The sequence below is a fragment of the Alosa sapidissima genome, chromosome 3, assembly GCF_018492685.1.
Source record: "Alosa sapidissima isolate fAloSap1 chromosome 3, fAloSap1.pri, whole genome shotgun sequence".
Lineage (NCBI taxonomy): Eukaryota > Metazoa > Chordata > Actinopteri > Clupeiformes > Clupeidae > Alosa > Alosa sapidissima.
Window position 1 is genome coordinate 27,212,712 of NC_055959.1, and position 18,542 is coordinate 27,231,253.

Sequence of the window (18,542 nt, forward strand, 5' to 3'; positions counted from 1 at the left end):
ACTGCAAAATATCAACAGTGAACGTTTGCGCCAGAACACGCCCCGTCTTTTCGCTGACCTGGTGGGCGCAATCGAATTCCCTAATTTACAGGCACGTACCTGTGGAGGGAAAATTCCAATATGCGCTGACTGCAAAATAGGAAAGACAAAAGCGCGAGTATACAAAGTCAATTGCGCTGGGACGCACGATAGAGCCCATAGTGTTTATAAGAAATCATGGAGGGATGCTAGTGTCTCACAACTCACATAAAATACCCACAAACCTAACCTTAGGCTACAGATACAGTAGCACTGCTGCCAAGAATGAGTTGCCAACCTACACCAACAATCTTATGCTGACACATGTATTTGTTAATTTGTTAAGTGATTATCCAATATTGGCCCACATGCATTGGGGTGGTTTTCAGCTCTATTTGACCCTGGCATTTGAACAATCCTGGCCACGGCCCTGGACTGAGGACATGCTGTGTGTCTTGATCCTACTGGACCACCAATCACCCTCTGGGATAAATGTTGCATGGCTTTATGATAAAGTAATACAGCCTGGTGACACACGCTCATCTATTTTTCAGCTGTGACATGCTCCATGTCTGTAATCTTATTAATGCTTCAGTGAGGTGGAGATTAGTCTGTGTCCTCAGCAAGCGCTGGCCTGGAATGATATGAATTATTGAGTTTTGCCAAACATGTGTTCTTTACATCTTGTTGTTCTCTCTCTCCCCCTCTCTCTCACTCTCCCCCTCTCTCTCTCCCTCTCTCTCCCTGTTCTTCTCTCTTTCCCTCCCTCTCTCTCTCTATCTCTCTCCCTCTCCCTCTCTTTCCTGCTTTCTCTGTCTCATATGTTGGGCTGTATCGCCCTTGGCAGCTGACCGTGATCACTGAGCTGAAGAATTTCACGCTTCTTGGAAGTCGGATAAACATACTCCTGTTTTCACATCTTTCTCCTCATTTCTCTCTTGTCTGTTCTTCTAGACCCCCCCTCCCACACACACACACTGTACACACACACACACACACACACATACTGTACACACATTTGCACTTCCTATTTTTCTCCATATTGGTGAGGATGACAAGTCTGGGCAGATCAACATAGGACATATGGTTCCTGCTCCGCAAAGTGTCTCTCTCTCTCTCTCTCTCTCTCAATTAAATATTATACAATTATTATAACAATTATAGATTAATACAGCGATGCATAAAACCCCACCCACTGTCCAATCACCTCACCTGATCTGACAAACACATTAGCCCTGTGGGACGTGTACAGTATGGGCATGAGACAGGTCCCTGGAGCTGAGATGACATCCAGCCATATACAGTAGAATAGGAACGGAGTCATGATAAGGAATGATAACATGACAAAGAACCACACCTTACCCACTTCCATATGCATAGCTGTCACCACTGACAGGACCACCACAGCTAATGGTATTCTACTGAGACATGCCATCAAAGTTTAATTTCTTGTCATGAGGCATGATTTATGAAATGTATCAGAGATTTTATTTCAGGATTTGAAAAGCTGGATAATTCACCTCTGGTGCTCTTTATTTGTTGGTATGTATGATAATGTAGGTATGTGCAATAGGATAGTTGAATTGGGTTTTGACAGTTAAAGGGCATGATAAAACAGTGGTGCGTGCGTCGTGTGTTTGCAGTGTGAGCGTGTGCAAAGGTGCCGTGTCTTTATGTGTGAGCTGTAAACACGCTGTTCTTTATGGGGCTCTGGTTGGACAGCAGCCATTGGCTTCCTCCTGCAGTGTGAGCTCCCTACCTCACACGCCTGCAGACGCAGTGGGATCAGACCCACAGATGGGGCCTTTGTCAGCAGGAGAGAGAGAGGGAGAGAAAGAGAGGGGGGTGAGAGAGAGGGAGAGGGAGTGGGGTAAGAGGATGTTGGGAGAGTGAGTTGGTAGGGGAGAGAGAGAGAGAGAGAGAGAGAGAGAGAGAGAGAGAAGGAGGAAAGGAAAAGGAGAGATAAGGAAGGAGAGAGAGAGAGAGAGACAAGGAGAATAAGAGAATGTAGGGAGAGAGATGGTGGGAGAGAAAATGAGAGATGGAGAGAAAGAGAAAATGAGAGGGGGGAGAGACAGATGGGGAAGGAGAGAAAATGGCAGAGCGACTAAAAAGGGAAAGAGAGATGGAGGAGGAAGAGAGATAAATAATAGGGAGGTCAATGGCTTCGTTATTACAGAGCCATTATTGCGGCAGGAGAGGACAGGAGAGCAGTGCTGCCACTGCAGGATCGAGAAGGATGCTTAACTTTTGAACTGCATACCACTACATTACACACACACACATACACACACACACACACACACACACACGTGCACACACACACACACACACACACACACGTGCACACACACACACACACACACACACACACACACACGCACATGCACACACACACAAACAGACACACACAAACAGACACACACACACACACACACACACACACACACACACACACACACGTGCACACACACACACACACGTGCACACGCACACACACAAACAGACACACATGTGCACACACACACACAAACATGTGCACACATGCACAAAAACACAGGTTCACAAGCTGCCCAAGGCGCAACTTCCCACAAGCAAAGGCATGCTTTACACCTACACACACACACACATACAAATTGCATGGTTAAATGGTCTGTAAGTACATAAAAGATGTATGCTAGTGTTTCTCTCTCTCTGGCTACACACACACACACACACACACACACACACAGACACACACACACACAAACAGACACACACACAAACGCGCACACACACACACAGAGACACACAGACACACACATACAAACAGACACACACACACACACAAACAGATGAATAAATGATGTTGCTGCAGTGCTGACTGTAGCAGATGGATGGCCGGGCCCTGGGTGCACAGTGAGTGGGAGGGCATGTGGTTGGTGAGGGCAGGCGCAGGCCTTAACATCCTCACAGGGAGGGGGAGGGGCAGAGGTGTCTTAAGCTGCTGACTGATGGCACCAAGCAGTCAGTACCCCCCCCCCCCCTCTCTTTATCTCTCGTTCTGTATCTCTCGGTCAGTGGGCCATACAGTAGAGTGTTGTGTGCCAAGACTGGCCTAATTATTTTTCTTATTGTTTCCTAACCTACTGATGTAAATGGTTAATGGATGTTTAGAATGTTTAACGTGTTGACGGGCAAGATCAGAATGCAAATGTAGGCAGCTGGCTAACATTTAACCTGAAGTTTCATGCACATCCCAATCTGTGTAATGTATGGGTGCTCGCTTGCGCACACACACACACACACACACACACACACACACACACACACACACACACACACACACACACACACACACACACATTCTCTCTCACACACACACGCACGCACACACTTACTCACACAAACACAGAACGACACACTCTCAGCCCAAAACTTGATTACTTCCAACAAGCAAATGAATATTTAATTTTTTTCAAAGTCAGCAGGGGAAAGGGGGTTTTAAATATTGATTGCCTCCCTCATTGTGTCCAAAAGAAGTTTCCCCATTTAACCCATATTAATTATTACTTATTCATGCCTTTCTGTTACTTTTTTAGACATGCCAGTCAGTCAGTCTGAGTCTTACCTTGTAGACAGCATGGGTGCCATTTACTCATTAATGATTAGAGCAAATTCCATTTTTGAGACAAGAGTTCCGCACATTTGATCAGACTTGATGTTGTTTGGGAAGGAAACAGAGCAAGGGAAGCAGGAACTGGTGCTGTTTTATTAATGCCATCTAATGCCTCTAAATATTTAGCAATACTCACCTCACCTCAAGATTTCAGGAGACTTTTGAGACATTATGGTGTGCTGTGTGCATGGCTATGTGTGTGCGTGTGTGCATGGCTGTGTGTGTGTGTGTGTGTGTGTGTATGAAAGAGAGAGAGAGAGTGAGTGTGTAATGGTGATTTCTGTATCTGTGAAACAAACTAATTGCCAGCCGGCCCACTATGTATTCCATCAGAGGCTGATCCAAAAGGCAGGGGCTTTATCTACAAACATTAGCTGTCCCAATGGGCTGAGTTGTGAATTGGCTTACTGCACATACGGTTTGTTGGGCACACAGCAAGCCTTTTTACAGACAGACCTTTCATGAGTAATGTGCAGACTAATAGCAGCATCTGTTTGTGCAGACAGCAGGCCGTTTTTTATCAACAATACAAGCAAGTTATAATTAGCCCCCTCTAAGTGGGGGGAAAGGATACAAGGATACAAGGAAGTTTATTGTCACATGCATATAGTTACTGGAAGTAAGAAATGCAGTGAAATTAGGTCTGGTGTCAGCCTATTTGTGCATTTATGGGGGGGGGGGGGTGTTAAAAATGTGCAGTAGAAGAGGGGGTTAGTAGATTAAGTGGCAAGGGCTGCATAAGAAAGGTGGGAGAGGATTGGGATTGGGGGGGGGGGGACACCAACAAGGAGCACCCCAGAGCAACAGGGGCAAGAAAAAAACTCCCTTACTAAGGAAGAAACCTTGGGCAGATCCACGGCTCAAGGGGCTAACCCAACTGCCAGGGGTCTTGGTGTGTGTGTTGGGGGGATGACAGGGGAGATGGGATAGTGTGCTGTGTATGTGGGGAGAGGGCAGTGTGCAATATGTGTGTTGGAGAAGCTTCCTCATGAGACAATGTGCTGTGTATGGGGGGGGGGGGGGGGGGGCAGTACTGTATGTATGATGTATGTGAGTGATGACAGTGAAGATGTGTGTGTGGGCGGGAGGGGAGTGGAGCAGTGACTGTGTGTGTGTGTGTGTGTAGTGTGTGTGTGGGTGGGTAGGTGGGGGCAGTGTGCTGTAAGTATGTAGAGGATGTGTGTTGGAGAAGATCCTGAAGACAATGTGCTGTGTATGTAGGGGGGGGGGGGGGCAGTGTGCAGCAAGTATGTAGAGGAGGCTTACTGTAGCAAGCAGTGTGCTGTATGTATGTGAGGTGATAACAGTGATGATGTAAGTGTGTGTGTTTTGTGTGTGTGTGTGGTGGGGATGGGGATGGGGATGGGGTGGGGCAGAAAGGCTAGGCAATCAAGGACATGGGTAGATAGATGGAGGAGAAATCAAAAATAATAAATAAAAAGTTCTATGGAGATGTGCAAAAGTTGGAGAAAGTCAGATGTGTGTGTGTGTGTGTGTATTTTGACGTGTGATGAAATAAGAAAATAAATAAAAGGTCTGTAGCATAGGGAGAGTGCTAAAAGTCATGTAGGTGTGTGTGTGTGTGTGTGTGGGGGGGGGGGGGGGGGGTCATGAGTGCTGAGGAGTGAATGAGTGCAAATTCAGTATAGTGTGAATTCAGAGTTGGGAAATGTTTGAGAGTGCTGAGGAGTGAATGTGTGCAAAGTCAGTATAGAGTTCAGAGTTCGGATGGCCTGGGGATAAAAACTTCTCCTGTGTCTCTCAGTTCTGGCTTTGTGACTACATAGGCGTCTTCTTGATTTCAGCGGTAGGAATAATCCATTGTTAGGATGAGAAAAGTCCTTCAGAATCTTTTGGGCTCTTAGGAGTACTCTTCTGGAATAGATATCTTGTAGAGCAGGGAGTTGAGTTCTTATAGTACGTTCAGCTGAGCGCACTACTCTCTGCAGAGTACTACAAGCTCTAACTGTGGAGTTCCCATACCAGGTGATGATGCTACCAGTTAGAACACTCTCAACCGCTGAAGTGTAGAAGGCCTTCATGATGGATGTAGAAACTTTGAATTTCCTTAGCTGACGAAGGAAGTAGAGTCGTTGTCTGGACTTCTTCAGAACATATTGAGTGTTGACAGTCCATGTTAAGTCTTCAGTAATGTGGACACCAAGGTATTTAAAACTTGTGACTCTCTCTACAGGTTGCCCGCTGATCATTAGTGGGGTGTAACTGTAGTTCTGCTGCTTCCTTCTGTAATCCACTACCATTTCCTTGGTTTTATTGATATTCAGTGTCAAGCTGTTAGATTGACACCACTGTGCCACCTCATCAACCTGATCCAAGTAGAGCTGTTCATTGTTGTTACTAATCAGGCCCAAGATCACTGTGTCATCTGCAAACTTGATGATGGAGATATGACTACTGTTGGCTTTGCAGTCATGTGTGTAGATGTTGTACAGCAGTGGACTCAAAACACAGCCTTGGGGAGCACCAGTGCTGATGGTTAATGAGTCAGATGTCAGACCCAGGAAAGAAAATGGGCTTGTTTATAATTAAGTTCAAGTTGTGTTTGTGTGTGTGTGTGTGTGTGCGTGCGTGTGCATGCGTGTGTGCATGAGCATGTGCTTGTTGGATTTGGATATGTCCCTGTCATCTTTGTCAACACTGAGCTCAAAACGTTGGGAAGCTCCAAAACGGTAATTGCTGGCCGCGGCTGAAATAGGCCCTTTACTTTGTTTCAGGAAAGGGGGAAAGTCAGAAGGGGAAGAGAATGGCGTGGGGAAACAGGCTCAGACAGCACAGGGACAGTTTGATTATAGCAATTGAATTATTTTGAAACATATTTATTTTGCTCTGAATTAATTGCACTTGCACATCAGCTTTGAGAATTCTCAGTGGTGGCGATGGAGGCCAGACTAAAGAAGACTGCAAGGTCTCATGAATGCAGCATTTAACGGTCCTACCACAGTGCTTGCTTAGCCAATTGGAATGATTTTCACATATATGGATATACCGGTATTTAGTGACATTATATGACATTGTGATATATTATAACGTGGTGGTGATGTTATTGTTATATTAATTATTTGTCTTGGCTGTGTTTCTGCCCTTCTTGCGTACCATTGGGATATTTCAGGACTGTTAAAGTTCGGTGTGATATTGACCTAAAGTGTGTTGAAACATGATACCGAGTGTAAACTTTTTTCTCATAGCCCATCTCGGCCTGTCCCCTGCACTCTGAAATCTGGCGCTAGTTAGCCAATGCTACCAACAGGTTTTCAATGGGGGTGCCTTGGGCATCGGGCTAGCCATACGAAATAAATCACTGTTTTACATCATTTACGAGGCTCAAAGTAGCTCCACACTTCACTGGTAGACTTCCGAGGGCCCTGACATTTAAAACGAGACATTCAGAACTTTGAAAAAGCACTGGTAGTTTATTTACAAGACGATTTATACAGTACCTTCATGAAGGTTATTGTACGGTAATATAGTCTGATTATAATGACTTGTTTTTTGTAATCTGATTATGCAATAATCCAACCCTGATTGTAAGTAAATATAATCACAGCACCTTTAGTAAAAGAAACAGAACACTTAACAGGAGTACTGTTACCTTGAACACTTGGCACTTGGCATGAAAACACTGATCCATTCTATTCAGAGATCTATTTGTAGAACAAGACTTCTAAGAACAGTCAAGGAACACTAAACTTTTCACAAAATGTCACTCAACATCAATAAACCATCAGTAATATACTTCAGAAACACATCACAGTGCAATGTTTACAGAAATCCTTTACAGAACATAATAGATGTGCATTACCACCCGCACTAGCCTTGACATGTTAAAGCTCATCACGACACCTGCATTAAAGCCTTTCTCAAACATCAAGCTCAAAGCTTTTTGCAGAAAATAACAGCCTTTCACACAAATCCAGCCATGAAAACGGCTGTAATGACTGTTTCTCCTCTCCATCTCTGTGATTGACACAGATGAGGCCAAATGACAAGATCCTCTCAGTCGCTAGGCGATGACCTTAAGCTGTGTGTGTTAGATTATGTTTGTTTTCCATTTGGCGTGTGCTGCAAAGCTGGAAGATGAACAGAATAGCAGTCTAGAAAGAGGGATGGAAGATGAACAGAATAGCAGTCTAGAAAGAGGGATGGGAGAGAGATATTAAGGGAGGAGAGGGAGCGGACGGGTGGTGTGCTGTGCTGTTATTAGGATCTGTCATTTGCCACATACACGGACATGCATACAGCGCATGCAATCACAGCCAGACTCGGGCATCATCCCCCTCCCACACACACACACACACACACACACACACACACACACACACACACACACACACACAGACACAGGAATACACATAAACAGGAAAAGCCGGACATAAAACAGGCAGATGTACCCCCCCCCCCATGATAGTGACAGTATGCACACTTTACACACACACACACACACACACACACACACACACACACACACACACACACACACACAGTAAGCACACACATACACACACACACTGACATTAGCAGTAACTCACAGATGACCTGACATGTCTGGCTGATACAGCGGGGGGTGATATATGCTCTCCCTCCGCGTGCTACACTCGCGTCATCCATCAGTGTCTCTCAGGCCGCCCTGTGACAACCTGGCCCAGCGGTCAGAGCCCTGCAGATCAGGATGCTCTGAGTCTGATCTCCCCCACGAGGCACAGAATCCTCACCTCAAGAACCAGTGAGCAGGCAGGGCCGCCCGCACTATACTCATGGGCTCCCAACTCAATCAGACTGGGCTTGATACCAGAACACACAGGAGACCAGGCCAGAACTGAACTGACCAGGCCAGGCGACTTCAGTTCAGCTCGGGTCTACTTTAGTCAGAGGTGGATATTCCGGCTAAGTCCACATATTTGTTCCATCCAGCAGATCATAAAAACCACTGCTCTTCAGTCAGGTGCAGTATATCAGCTAATTAGTGATATCATCATGGGCAGATTATGAGCCTGAAGCCTGGATGGCCGCCTTGGACTATGGTGTCTCCTAATTAGACCAAAACATGGACACAATACAGCACTGTGTGTTTTGAGACCGGTTTTATACAAACACTATTTCAACCAGGAGAAACACTGTTTAAAAAAGGTATGTGAACTTTCAAAATCAATGAATACCTAAACAAATACTGAAGAAGTATTTGATCTCTGACAAATACTGACGTTTGTTTGATCTCTGAATTCTGAAGAGTGGATGCTCTGAAATCTTCTGTTTAAGAAAAACAAATGTACTATCCTCACACATTTTGTGGCAGTAGCAGAGATGTTCTAGTCTCTCTACTTCTCCACCCCTGTTTCTTACATACTGTACATGCAGTGAGCGATATGTTTAGAAAGGCTCTTAAGATGAGATCAGACCATCCTTGTGAGAGGGATCAAAAAGTCATTTTGTGTTGGCATATGGTGTGTATGAATGAGTTCCACAGCCTATGAACAAGAGCCCATTGATTACAGCATGGGGCTAATGGATTGACCTCAATTTTTTTGCGACACGGTGTGAAGGCCACGGCTGAAGTGTTGCTCAGTGAGTGGGATAATGACATGGACCACAGTAAACGAGACAGACCTACTTTTCTGGAACGACCTCAAATGGAATGTCGACCCCCACAGTATATCAAGAGGTGTGTACAGACAAGAGCTGGCTCACCAAAGACACACACTACTACAAAAACGTGTGGTCTTTCATGTGAGAGGAGATGGGCTCATGTTTGCGTGAGCCTCGTGTCCTCCAGGCTTCTTAGTTGGCCTTGAGGAACTGGGGACCAGAGGCTCTTGTGCGAAGGAGAGTGAGTAGAGTTCCCACGCTTTGATCAAATAACTTCCCCATTCACCAGCCATTGTGCATATCTGCAATAACTAAACCCAATGGATCTTTAAGAGGCATCACATTCACGCACAGGGAGAGAGAGATAAATACCTTATTCGTCATGCCAATAAAGCACCTTTGAATTTGAATCTGAGAGAGAGAGAGAGAGAGAGAGAGAGAGATCTCAGAGACTGGGCGATAATCCCAGTTCGCTGGAGACAGTAGATGATAAGGCCCCCTTGTCCGAGGAAAATGAGAGGAGCCTGCTTTGCCATTTCACTGATGCTCCCTGCGAGAGAAGTCTGGGACTGATGAAACGCAGCAGCACTCTAGTGAGACTAGGGAGAACTACTAGGGAATTATGGGGCAGTTGGAAGTGTCAGTTTAAACACAGATTATATGGGGTCATTTGAAACAAAGCAGGACTTTGATATTGCACAGAGGAAAGCAATGGGAGAGGGAGAGATTATTAGTTGGACATCAGTATAGCTGCGATTGTGGATTGGAGATTAATTGTGATGTTAGGGATCATGCCATAGCCAGAGGTTTGATATTGCTTTGTATTAGACTAATGCATGAATAGCACACAGCAATAAAAGAATTTCAGCATTATTGTTATTTTCACATTTTAGAACTAAAGCCTGACTTGTAGCTAAGCAACACATGAAAGTCACCAAGTTAACTTACTAAAGTGAAGTTATGCATACTTTGCATGAAATGCTTATTTTTTTCACCAGAAGAACTAACTACTATATGCACATAAAATGTCCAAAACGTGAGAACATCCAGAAGATGAATGGTTGATAATAATGCTGCAACATAATTCATCTGGAGTGCAAGATAATTGTTTTTAAATCATGGATTCCAGTACTTATTATGTTTTAACAACAGTTTAAACCCAAAACAGCTAAACTCTATTGATTATTAATTTAATCCTTCATACAAACACAGGAGTGTAGACATACAGTAATGCTACTGTGGAACACAAGTCCTTACAGTGGGGAGTTCCAGTAGATCATTGTTTATCAAAGTAGTACATTCACAGCAAAAGGTCAAGGGGGAAGGATAACCTGCCTACATTCCTCAACCATTTGTGGAATGTTGATCTGTCCAAGGTGTTGAATCCCTTTCTGGATCTCTCTAAGGTGCTGAAAATGAGATGGGCTGCTGACAGTACAAAGCCTCAGCCAAGGTTCACTTTGCAGTAGGGAAGGCTGCTGTCCATGGTGCTGAAGTGCACAGCAGAGTGCTGTTATCCCTAGATTTCTCTCCACAATCACGTTCACAATGACACACCGACTTGAATGTTAACCCAGTAAGCATTCGCAAGTAGAAGGTCTACAGCCCTATTCCTACATAAGACTATTTTTCTACTGTACAGTGCAAATGACAGTAATTGGAGTTGAGCGCATGGGTGAACATTTTTAATTAACCACATCCATGATTTAATTAAGACATTGCAATCTAAAGGTGAGCATGTTGCAAGTAATAGTCATGACAAATACACTCTCTCCCCTTCTTTCTTTCTCTTGCCGCCACTTTAATGTCACCGCAGGGAATTTAACACAACTTAAACACAATGTTTTGACAGATGTTCTCCCCTTTTTAATTCGGCTCAGCTTTAAAAAGAATTGAAAGAAAGCCATTTCACAAGCTGTGTCTGCACCTACTTGGCTAATATATTGTTATTTATCATTGTTACTGCAAGCGCTTAGGATATGTAGGATGCTGAGGTCATTGTTATTCCAAATAGCTACAACAATTACCAATTGCCATAATGTATTTCATTAGTGGCTATTATCTATTCTATTACTGCAGTTTGGCTCACAAGTTGACCATGTGAGGCAGTTTTTGCAAATACTGGGAGGTGCTTGCAGTTGGCTGAGCTGGATATAGCAGATTTTTGTTCACAGCATTAGAGGATGAATTACAAGGATACAAGGATACAAGGAAGTTTATTGTCACATGCATATAGTTACTGGAAGTAAGAAATGCAGTGAAATTATGTCTGGTGTCAGCCTATTTGTGCATTAATGGGGGGGGGGGGGGGGGTAAAAAGTGCAGTAGAAGAGGGGTTTAGTAGATTAAGTGGCAAGGGCTGCATAAAAAAGGTGGGGGAGGATTGGGATTGGGTGGGGGGCACCAACAAGGAGCACCCAAGAGCATTATTACCATATGATAGTGTTCTAATGATGGGTAAAAAGGTCAATCTTCACAGTGCAAGGGAGCGGTTTGCTTTAAGTTGACTTTCCTTTCCTCCCCATCTTTGCCTCAAGGCAGCCTACTGTTTTTTATTTGGCAAAAGGTCTGATGAGTTAAGGAGGACATTTCCTCAGTCTTTTTTTTGCTGGCTTTTTAAACAGGACCTTTGCTGTGGGATGCATGTTTGTCAGAGGTGTAAATTGAAAAAAGGAATTGGTAATTATATCAAGTCTATGCCTACTTCTCGAATGTATTTCCTTCCAGCTACCCTTTAGCAGCAGCACAGATCAAACCCATGTGTGCATGTGTGTGTGTGTGTGCGTGCATGCGTGTGTGTCTGTCTATGTGAGTGTGTGTGTGTGCATGTGTGTGCGTGTGTGTAAAAAGTGCTCATCTGCAGTGCCTCAGGTCTCCATCTCCACACTGAAATAAGATCTGTCACTCTTCACATCTCCATGTGAAGAGGTAGAGAGAGTTAGAGAGCGGTAGAGGTGGGGAGAAATAGAGAGAGTTAGAGAGCGGTAGAGTTGGGGAGAAATAGAGAGAGGTAGAGTTAGAGAGCGGTAGAGGTGGGGAGAAATAGAGAGAGGTAGAGAGAGTTAGAGAGCGGTAGAGGTGGGGAGAAATAGAGAGAGGTAGAGTTAGAGAGCGGTAGAGGTGGGGAGAAATAGAGAGAGGTAGAGAGAGTTAGAGAGCGGTAGAGGTGGGGAGAAATAGAGAGAGGTAGAGGTGTAACGGTTGCTATTGGAGTTGGACACAAACGCAGGGCAAGGCAAGGCAAGGCAAAGCAAACTTGGAATCAATAGTAATATTTTACTAGCAAAACAAGAGGTAGAGAGAGGTAGAGATGGCGAGAGAGAGGTAGAGAGGATTAGAGGTAGAGACAGGTAGAGAGAGAGGTAGAGAGAATTAGAGGTAGAGATGGGGAGAGAGAATTAGAGGTAGAGAGAGGTAGAGATGGGGAGAGAGAGAGGTAGAGAGAATTAGAGGTAGAGAGAGGTAGAGATGGGGAGAGAGAGAGGTAGAGGTAGTCAAGTCAAGTCAAGTCAAGTCGGCTTTTATTGTCAATTTCTTTACATGCACTGGTCATACAAAGAATTGAAATTTCGTTTCTTACTTTCCCATGCAGACATAGACATGCTTTAAATACAGACATAGACATACTATGGACATAGCCATAGACAATAAACATTAAATTAAAGTGCAAGACTGAAATATAGAACATGTATGTATCAAAATAGAAATATAGGACATATATATATATAAAAAAAAATAGAGGTAGTTGTGTTGTATATTTCTATAGTCTTAACAGTTACATGAAGTTTAAACTTATGCTTGTGTGACCTGTATATTTACATTGATATGCAGTATGTAGTAATTCAAGTATATCAGGCTTGATGTGAAGCAGCAACACGTTTGGCTGCGCAGTCACAGTGCAGTTCCACATGGCGGTGTTGGGGGGGGGGGGGGGGTTTGGTAGACAGGATCCTAGTTTCCTAGGTTCCTGGTTGGCTGGTGGGTGGGGGGGGGCTGTCAGTGATGGGAGAGTGGGTAGAGTGTTCAGCATCCTGATTGCTTGGTGGATGAAGCTACTTGCCAGTCTGGTGGTGCGGGAGCGGAGGCTCCTGTACCGCTTTCCAGAGGGCAGGAGGCTGAACAGTTCGTGTGCAGGGTGGGTTGTATCCTTGACAATCATTAGTGCTTTGCGGGTGAGGCGGGTGGTGTAAATGTCCTGCAGGGAGGGGAGTGGTGCTCCAATGATCCTCTTAGCTGTGTTAACAGTGCGCTGGAGGGTCTTCCTGTTCTGATCTGTGCAGCTTCCGCCCCACACTGTGATGCTGCTGGAGACGATGCTCTCGATGGTCCCTCTGTAGAATGTAGTCATGACAGGAGGCGTGGCACTTTAGAGGTAGAGAAAGATAGAGGTGGGTAGAGGTAGAGAGAGATAGAGGTAGACAGAGGTAGAGGTGGGGAGAGAGAGGTAGAGATAGGCATAAGATCTGACTTAACACTTGAACCTGAACTGTCTCAAAACATATAAATGAGCCAAATGACCATTCAGCCCTATCTATTCAACTGCAACACTGTTATGTTACTTGCCTAATTCATAAGAAAAGCAAGTAATTCAACTCATCAGCAGCAGTTCGGTACGCCTGGTTGGCTCATCAGCAGGTGGGTTTGTTGAGATGTAAGAGACAGTAGCCACTCATGCCAGAGCAGCTTTTTTTCTGAAAACATTCTTCGCTTAGTTCAAACGATCCAAACAACAACAGATGGACTCTTTTTGTTTCTGGTAACACTTTTTAAAATGTTGCAAGTGAGACTTGACTAAATGAAATGAAAGACTTCCAGTCTATTCCATGTGGGAGTTTTGTTTGCACGTTTATTCATTTAAGCAAAAGGTCAAGTCAAGTCAGTTTTATTTTTATAGTGCATTTAACATTCACAGAGTGCAACACAAAGCGCTCCACATACAAGACACATAACAAAAAGACAAAAAGTGCCGGACGGAGCGGTGTAGTCGCCAGCATACCCGTGACACCAAGACATACAAGACAGACAACAAACAAATTAAAAAATAAAACTTGTGTTCTCATCTCACCTGTGCCCTTAGGTGTGTTTTAAGCAAGGGCACAGGTGAGATGAGACCACATGAGTGGGGTACAGTTCAGTATGGCCACGGCCATGAGTTGTTTTGTTGCAGACGTTCTCTGAGTAGTCATTTCTCACTTTTTGTAATTAAAATTGTTTGAAAAGTCAGCTTTCGGTCAATTTCTCTATCTTTTTTCCTCTCTCTCTATCTATCTTTTACACACACGCACACACACACACACACACAAATAGACAAAATTCCCTCCTCTCGGATGGGAAAATCCTCAGGCAGAACATTTAATCCTTCTGAAGGTCATAATAGAGCCAAAACCAATTAAAGGGATATATCTCTATTTTCCCTTCTCTGTCACACACATACACACACACACACACACACACACACACACACACACACACACACACACACACACACTCACACATAGGCACACACAGACACACATGTACCACTCCAGCACACACTCGTCCAGCGTAGCAGGAAAGCCTGAAGACAATTTGCAGTTAAGTCATATGTTTTTTTGTTTGTTTGTTTACAGGCTCCCTCATATTTTGGGTTTAGTGAACTTGCTTTCTTGTCTTTGACTACCCTTTCAGTTCAAATGGAAAAGCAGAGAGCCCTGTTTTGTTTGAGATTTGTTTCCTCTCTGTAGTAGGCAGAGTTAGAGGAGAGGGCCAGATGTTTCTGAGTATCTTTCAGCAGCTGTTGCATTCATTATTCAGACACAGGAACCACACTGTCCTCTGCCGGAGGCACACTGAGCTCCTTGGCCAGGGGCACGTGGAGAACACAGAGACCAAACGACCACGGTCAGTCCACAGGTCACTGGCCTTCTGTAAAGAGATGCCTGGTGGACACAATGGAAAAGTAATACAGCATGTTAACATCATGCTCCACCAAGCAGATCTTAGATAAACACAGGTGTAGTTGCAATATAACGACTATAGAATCATAAGCACACACAGACACATAGACACACAAACATATACAAACACATATAGCGCAAAATCACAGTGACACCACAGACACACACAGACACATAGACATACATACACATACAAACACATATAGAACAAAATCACTGTGTGCCGACTGCTGACCATCTGTAGACATGTTGCAACAGTGTTTGTATAGCTGGTCATAGTTGCAGTGCAATGCATCAACCTTTCACACAAACAAAAATTACATCTCAAATGTGCAGTCAAATGGGCATGCAGAGTTGGGTGAAGATGAGGGGATGGAGATTTAGAGACACTAATGAATGGACAGAAGGGCTGAGTCATGTGTTTGTGTCCTCATTACTTCACTGGCCTAGATCTACAAAATCAACATTAGAGAGACCTCAGAGTGGACATGGCTCTGTTCGAAACGGAAGGCATGGTCTTGCTGCCTCGCTGCTGTGATAGAGAGCTGTCTCTGGAGTATTAGGGCCACACATGAAGAAAAAAATATTTTTTGCCTTGACGAGATTAAACTCGACATGTCGACTTTAAAGTCGCCATGTCGACATTAAACTCGACATTTCGAGAATAAAGTTGAAATATCATGTCGACTTTAATCTCGACGTGTCGACATTAAACTCAGCATTTTGAGAATAAAGTTAGTTTGGAGAGAGAACAGACCGCTCGGGACGATTGAAAGGGAGGACGAATGAAACATTGCAGTTTTCTTCGAGTGCAACAATGATTAGACATAGGAATAGGCCTACATCATGTGGACAAAACATAGAACATATTAACCTCCGTTGCTCAGCCAAATACTTTTCTGTTATCACGGAGATACAGGCGATAAAAGCGATGGTCAAAAGTAAACGTCATACGGTTTATTTATTTATTGTAGGCCTATTATTAAAGAGTGTTTTTCATCTAAAGGTTCAACTTCATGCTTATACACTAGACTACTGTAGGTATACTAAGTGCTCTCCCCAATCCCAGACTTTCACATTGCATGTTTGTTTGTAATGGATGCAAAACAGCCTATTGCTGAATGTCTATGGAGGGACGAATGAAGCTGCCTCCCGACCAGGCAACCCTATCCTACCCTATATCCCTACACATATTCCCTCACGGGATCAAAAGAGTAGGCTATAGGCCTATATACTTATACATATCTGTGTTTATAGCCTCCTATGCAGGTGAGACATGGAAAAGCAGTTTTAGAAAAATTCTAATGAAAAGTTTAGAAAAGTTCCATGTTAACCTATGGAGAATGACGGCCTGTGGGTCATGAAGGGCAGTTATTTGGATGTGCGGTGGCCTTACCCACGTAAAACAGAGTGAAATAACATTTTGTAGCCTACTATAGAAACATTATATCATTGGAAATATGGATTATTCTAGCTATATAATAGTGCATGGTATAGGCCTAACCGCGAGATACAGCGCTTCACGATGACGGCAATGAGTTAACAGAAGACGCAATCTATCTGAATATCTGCAATCTAGCAATCTATCACCTATTTGAAGTAGGCCTATTATTCATGCCACATATTGTGTGTTAGTGTAGGCTACATAGCTTAAACTGTAGGCTATGTTTAAACTCGACACGTCGAGATTAAAGTAGATAGGCCTATGACATTTCAACTTTATTCTCGAAATGTCGAGTTTAATGTTGACATGTCGAGTTTAATCTCGCCATGTCAAAAATATTTTTTTTCTTCATGTGTGTCCCTAATACTCCGTCGTACATTTCAAACATGCCCTTACAGAAGACCCACACCTGAAATAATCACTCTCCATGTCATGACAGCCCATCAGTGGCTTGATGTCACAGTCTAATGGGAGCTGACAGATTCAACCGTAGGAGTTGGGGCTGACTTATGTATTTATCCTCTATCCATTCATTAATTAATTATTTGATTATTTGATTGTATGATATCCGAGAGTAGAAAATCTCGAGTGTAAATTGTTCACACACAAAAATCCCAGCAAGAGTTTTTTTTTTTGTTTCCTTATGTAAGAGTGGAATTAATTTAATTCAGCTCCTAGAACATTCTGCGGAGGGAACTATTTCAAACGGTGGTGGGCTGATGGAGTTCAGGTCTGATTGCTTCCTCTTGAGAGTGCTACTTGCCTCCTTCACTCAGGAAAGAGGAACTTTCAGTGCTGGACGCCTTGTGGTTACATGGTGCTCGACTGTGATTGGATGATTACCCACTGGTGGGCTAATGGTCAGTAAGTAGCACTTTTGTGAGGCATATATTCTAGCACCCTGACATCCAATGCAGGACTCATGGGACATCAGTCATCTGGCAACCCCTTGCAGCTTCTTCATCCTTACAAAAAATTACATTTTTTAATTAATCTTGGAGGTTGTAATGGGAATAAAATAAATATCTACATGTTCTTAATTTTATATATAAAAAAAAACATGCCATCTACCATTAAGATTGTGGTGAAGGCTGTGCCTGGCAAGAAACCTGTTTGTCTGGCCTATGTTCATTCTCCTCTGTGATAACACACACACACACACACACACAAACACACACACACACACACACACACACACACACACACACACACACACACAGACCCTCCACAGTGCTGCCTGCTAGGGTGTTGGCTGGGTCCTATGAGAGTGAACATCATATGCTGTGGAGGAGACCCCATATACGGATGGTAATGGTTATTACCAAAGAACAGTTGCTTGCTGCTATCTGAGTATGTATGTGTGTGTGGGTATGTACATATAAAGAGCATGATTAGATGATAGGGATCAAATATAAAGCATGTGTATACTGTATATAATTAGATCTCTATGATCTGCACCTGTGCACATCTTTGTGTGTTGCCAACAGCTTTTATGAGCTTCCTTAGGTTATTTCAGCATTCACCTGATTTTTAGTCTCACAGAGTATGCTCTCCGTTCACACATAAAATATGAAACAGAACAATGTATAGAAAATTGGACTACAGGCTACAGTTTCAGTTTATTAGACTATTAGTTGAGATGAAAATATAGGCTCTATCCAGTAGATTGGTGTGCCCTTTACATGAACACCTGGTCATATTTCAATATATTCTATGCATAAATAATCTTATCAAGAAAAGGCATTATGATGCTTTTAAACTGTTAAATAATACATTTATCGAAAAAACTATTTTATATCATGTCATTACTTTCAGAGCAGCTCAGACCCTCCAATAAATAACCCCCTCCCTAAAAAGCAGATGAATCATCTTACCAGCAGATGGC

The 18,542-nt window shown here is 43.5% G+C and overlaps 1 protein-coding gene across 1 annotated transcript in view; it reads left to right on the plus strand.

Moving 5' to 3' along the window:
- asic2 (acid-sensing (proton-gated) ion channel 2) overlaps nucleotides 1-18,542 on the plus strand; it is a 387,486-nt gene that overhangs the window by 168,550 nt on the left and 200,394 nt on the right. The gene's annotated exons all lie outside the window — the stretch shown is intronic.